Genomic DNA, 6021 nt, shown 5'->3' on the forward strand with positions numbered 1-6021 from the left:
TTTATTAAAAATAATGAAAAAACAAAAAGGGGTTTATACAAATTAACACCCTGGTTATCTGAAGATGCATAACCCCTTATTCTAATAGTAAACCTGTCCGACACAAAAGGCCTTCAGCTCTCATCTCTTTACTAAGTTGTTTGACAGAACAAGTTGAAAACAAATGAAAAAGAAAGAAACCAAAACTGGGTTTCATCTGACCAATTGGAGGAGGAAAAAAGCTAAGTGGGATCCTGAAGACCACGCCAATTGTGAAGCATGGGGATGGAAACATCCTGCTTTGGAGCTGATTTTCTGCAAAAGACACAGGACGACTGATCCGTGTTAAGGAAATAGTGAATGGTAAGATTTTAAGCAAAAATCTCCTTTCATCAGTGAGAGGATTGAGGGTGAAATTTAGCTGGATCTTCCACCATGACAGTGGTCGCAAACATCTCCCTGGTAACAAAGGCGTGTCTACCGTAGAATCTGTGGGGGGAGTTGAAAGTCTGTGTTTTCCAGCAACAGCCCCAAAACATCACAGCTCTTGAGAAGATCAGCATGGACGCATGGACCAAAACAGAAGCTACAGTGTGGAAACCTGCTGAAGATCTACAGTACAGGAAACATATATGGAGTTAATTCAGTCTCAATAATCAGAAATGCACACAACCGGTTTTACAAATGCACACGCTCCGATTCACAAATGTCATTTTATGCAAACGTGAAAAATAAATTCGGAAATACACACCCTGTGTTTCACAAACACACAGATTGTGTTTCACAAATGCTCACTAAATGTTTTACAAATGCACAATAAGTGTTTCTCACAAATGTGCACACTGTTTTTCACAAAAAATTTTTAGAAATTCACAATAAATGTATCAGAAATGCACAGTAAGTGCTTCACAAACATGATTTTTAGGCACACATGTGATGTGAACTCACAGATCATTCGAATTGCAGACTGTGCATTCAAAATCCCGTTCTCGTTTGTGAATCTCCCCGTGTGTGTGAGAGATTTTTCTACGGTGAATATTGAGACTCATCTGACGGAGCGGGTCGACTAATCTCACCATTGGCTAGTGAATCTGTCAATCAAACTCATCGGCAAAGCAGGCGGGTTCGCTTTTAGCCAATCGAATGGCCCCTTACACTCCTCACTTTCAAAGTGACGAGGGAGGGAGCTGTTCAGCACAGCAGTTGAAAGGACGCGGGCGGCAAACATGGCGGAGAGGTCTTCCGAACGGGATCAGTCTCAGGCCGTAAGTAATGCACTTATTTGATCATTCCCTCGTTGTACGTCCTGTAATGTTATTGAATACTAAGTTGAAGCGTTCTCCTTTGCCAAGTGACATGTGTGAATGCTTTATGAACACTGCAGCCGAGTCGTTTGCAGAGTACCCCCACCGCAAATTAGCTTAGCTTTGTTTTGCTTAGCCTGTGCAAGTTGTGTCTGTGTGAGTGTGAGTGAAGTTCAAGCCGGTGTCGGTTCAAGCTAGCGTCTATAGCTAATGATCTGTAGGTTCTTAACATGATTCATAAGGAACTAAGGGGAAAAGCATGCCGGATTTACAGCAGCAAAGAAAGTTTAATAAAAAGTATTGATTTGGAGACGGCGATTTGTTTAAACACTGATGCTATGCTATGCTAACTAGCTAGTTGTTCCGTGTGCTGCCTTTATGTAAACGCGATCCGGGTTAAAGTTAGACACAGCATTTTCACAACCCAGACTTTAAGACGGGGTGGACTGTGCAACAAAGTTATTTCATATGACATTCATGAAAACGGCATTTTTTAAATATAACAGACGTGAATCCACTGTTGAATGAAAGAAGCCTCATTAAGTTTCTAACGTTAGAACCCGTATTGTGCTGACCAGCCCTGTGAGATTGTGTCAGAGTGACAGCCACTAAAATCCCCGTATCTTTACTTCCAATGACGTAATGACAAGAATCCCAAACATTATGTTTTTAGGCTGTTTTGTAGTCGATAAGTAGTCACAGAAAGGGTGGATGGGAGAAATCAGCTGTCAACAGTGATTTGAGTAGAAGTTACTGTAAGTATTACACACAGGCTTCCTGTGATCAGTGTCTTGTCTCTGATTTTTTTTAAAGGTGTTCTTTACTACAAGCTCAAGTAATCATAGCAAGAGTGTTTTAAAAAAATTCCCCTTTCATATATTTGAAAATTATGTAATTTAAGATCAGACGGCTAAATGATCTAATCCATGTTTGTTGTGTTTTTATTTATTCTCTAGGAATTACTGAATGTGACAGCGTGACAATCTTTTGTTCCTCGTGCCATCAGGCAATACAACTCTCTGGCAGGGCATCTTACAAGTAATTTCTTTTAATTTTACCCACTGATTTTCCAATTATTTACCTTTTTTTATCAATCTTTTTATTTTGTGATATTTCTATTTGTAATGCATGTGTGTTTGTGTTTTTTTAAGATGGCCATTTTAAAAAAATTTCCTCAGGGATTATTAAATACCCTTCTATTCTATTCTATTTCATATTTTATCATCCTATTGTATTACCGTTTTACCTGTCAATTGGGAATTTAGCATTTTTGCCCCTGTAAATATCTGACAGTTGAAAGTATTTGTACTTGTATTCCATGTATCCTGTACCTGAAGATAGCAGAGAACAACTGTGCAGACACCCACTTGGCCTTCTTCAGTGACGCTGTGAACGTTTATGGCTTTCCTCTGAGGTATTCATGTTATTCATAAAGAAATATTTTATTCACATATCAGGCAGTATAAGTACTTGGTTATTTGTATAAAAATAAAATTACTTTTTTTAGACTCCTCTCCATAAACAAAGGCAACTCTAAAACTTTCCCCTCATGAATAACATTTTACCCCCCCTTAACAGTCTCTCTCACCTCATTTTTTTCCCCAGTGATACATGTAACCCACTCCTGCAATTTTTTTAACCTAGAAATTCTACTTATTGGCATCATACATAAGAACATTACATTTTAAACTGATGTGTACCGTATTGGCGATGCATTTGTAATTATGTGTTTGAGACATGATCTTCATGTTATTGTCAGGGTGAGAGGAGATCACGGAGGAGAAAATGTGGGCATAGCCGAGTTAATGCTCACAGTACGTACAACTGACACAAACGGCTTCATTGTGGGAAAAGTGTACACACAATCAACGGTGAGTTGAACCTAGTTTTAGAAGCTTTAATATATACACAGGGCTCCAGACTGCGTCCATTTGGTCACATTTTGCGACCAAAATTTGAGAGTGTGTGACTGAATTTTACACCCAGTCGCACATGTGCTACCAGTAAACTTGCCTCCTCCACCCTCCGTATTTTTTATACATTAAACATGAAAGGAGCACGTCAATGATCGATGAAATGAGAGATGAAATCATCAATGAGACGCGAGCGCACACGCACGCACGCAGGCAGACACACACACTCGCGCGAATACTCATGAGACTGGAGCACACGCGAGCACACACTCGCGTTTCATTGAGTGATGCCTGAGGCGGCCAATGCGTCTGAGAAGAATAGGGAAAGTCACTGCAAGTGGCTAAAATATGTGGAGGGGCGGGGCCTAGAGATAATCGAGCGCGCATAAACATCCGTGGGAAGGAAACGGAGACAAATATCATCACAACTTGATATGTGCGTCTGAGCTATGAGCAAGCGAACTATTGATTCGTTCTTCCGACCTGCAGCTAGTGTACCAGTGACGGAGTGTACAGCAGGGGTCTCAAACTCGCATGAAATCGAAGCTGCAGCGAGACTGAAAGAGACCAGGAATTAGTTGTCCTTAACATTCAATTTCGTTTTAATATGCCTCTCCCCCTAAGTATGAACTGTGATATTACATCTTTTATAATTATTTTAATGTTTTGTAATGGATGTAGCCTTTTTTTAATCAGTTGGTATTTTGAATTATTTTAATTGATCAGTGAACTACAAAAAACCCATCAGGACGCATGTCCCATAATGCATTGTTTTGTAGTCTGTAGGGCAGCTTTTAGTCAGTTCAATACTAAATTTCCAGCTGCGTTCGCTCTGATTGGTGTCTTGCTCTCACCCCTTTCTCGGGATATTTTTGTTTTGATTGACAGGTGATGTTGGAGCAAAAAGAAAAATATACGTCACACACCAGGTGATCTGTGCAGTGTTGCGTCCATCTGGGTGATCTCAAACACGCTTATTGTGCATCTTGGCTGAACCTATTTGGTGTCACCAACATGAATTTCCATCCTCTAATATTTACATACATTTAAGTATTGTTTGAAACTGTGAAATTACGAAAGGTTACTACGGTAATCACTTGTTACTAAAAACTTTTTTTTATTCTAAAAGTATGGTATTTTTTTTTTACTATTTTTACTTAGTTGTACTGTCATGACAGCGATGGTGCTGTCAGTTTACCTTCATGTTGCATCTTCAAAAGTGCAGAATAAAATATGACACTGAATTAGAAACAGCACATTGTAATTTCTGCATCTATTATTAAAGTATTTATTTGTAATACAGTGGAAATTAGTAGATTTGGTTAGAATGTTGATTTACGGTATGCGCCCCTAAATTTTCTGGTTGTGCCCCTAAAACTTTCAGTTGGGGGCCACTGTGCTCCTAGTGAAAAAAGTTAGTCTGGAGCCCTGATACATAAAAGTGAATGATGTATTAAAAATAAATCTGACAATATAATATTTATTTTTGCTTTTTTCCAAATACAGGATTGAGCTCCTCTGGTGTGATGTCTTCGTGAGTGTTACTGGTTTATATTACAACATCCTGCACTCTCCTGAGGACCAAGACTTGCTCAATATCAGTCACATCACATATTCTGCTGCCATTACATTTTTCTACCACGCATTCAGGCCAGTTTGGATGTCTTTAGTGACGCGTGGGACAGCCATCCAATCAGGACGGAGCAAAGCATGACACCAAATCAGCTGTGGCAGTTGGGCTTGACCCAGAACCCTGTTTCTGATCCCCGGGTAAATGCTTTATTTAATCTCACTGTACTGGACAACTGATTTGTGTGCAGTTTGACTAAAGTGGAAAGTATCAAGAAGAGTATCATGAAATCATAATGACTACAGTGAATTTTCATCGAAAATGAATGAAAAGGATTATTGTTGTGTGGTGCAAACAATTTCCCTAAATTGTTTGTTTGTAGGAAGAATAGCACATCTGCAAGTTCAAAATGCATCACAATGCATGGCCTTATGAACCATCAGATGTACTAATGTCACTACTTTGTTAAGGTTCACTTATTTGCAAATTATAAACAGTTATGGAGATATGAGGTCTGCCTGCAAGCAACAATATAAGTTATTATTAGTCGGTCACTGTTCCTACATAATCTAAAACACAAAAAAAACAGTGCTGTTCAAAAACAGTATCTTTTTTTTTTTTTTTTTTTTTGTCAGGGTATGCTGGTTCCAGAGATTGAATGGGAGGAGAGTGGATCCATGACTGAACCTCATCCTGGGATCAATGTCCCGGTATGGGACAGTCCTCTTTTGGGTCCACAATTGTTGGAACTGCAAGACGACATCAATCCATTGTGGAATTCAGACCGTTTGGGAGTGGACCTACATCTTTACTGTCCAGTGTGTTTAGAACTTAATTTAGGCGACATAATTACATACAGAAGAAGAGAGACTGAGGGGAGTAAGACAGAGTTCAAATCAATACTGCTGTATTGTTCAAGGGACTTTATTGTATGTAAGGAAGTTATGAAAATTAGTTCCAGTTTAAATAAAATTCAAATCAGTAGAGATCCCACATTTGCTTAAATTTTGATGTTTTAATCTGTCCAGGTTTTCACTGAATTTTACTCTGCAATAAAGGGTGAATGTTTGCACTTTGTTGTTCTATGACCATCTTTTGTTGTGTAGTATTTAACCAGCTACAAAAACCCAGAGAGATGAGGATCTTTTTTGCAAGGGTGACCTGGCCAAGAGGTGTATATGTATATGGTTACAATATAAAATCAATGACATTTGAGTTATTAAAAAAATAAAATTAAGGTCAAGCAAAGTGACTT

General features: G+C 38.8%; 1 long non-coding RNA gene across 2 annotated transcripts; it reads left to right on the forward strand.

Moving 5' to 3' along the window:
* The first annotated feature begins 1102 nt into the window (after positions 1-1102).
* Positions 1103-5542, forward strand: LOC144988126 (uncharacterized). Of its 2 annotated transcripts, none has more exons than XR_013651932.1 (7): positions 1103-1244; positions 2240-2321; positions 2621-2697; positions 3043-3154; positions 4703-4730; positions 4847-4966; positions 5402-5542. It is a non-coding gene; the product is annotated as an uncharacterized LOC144988126 (long non-coding RNA). The 2 variants fall into 2 exon arrangements; XR_013651933.1 differs by lacking the exon at positions 1103-1244 and adding an exon at positions 1930-2038.
* The last annotated feature ends 479 nt before the right edge of the window (positions 5543-6021 follow it).

The sequence above is a fragment of the Oryzias latipes genome, chromosome 20 (assembly GCF_053564925.1).
Source record: "Oryzias latipes strain Hd-rR chromosome 20, Olatipes_Hd-rR_3.1".
Lineage (NCBI taxonomy): Eukaryota > Metazoa > Chordata > Actinopteri > Beloniformes > Adrianichthyidae > Oryzias > Oryzias latipes.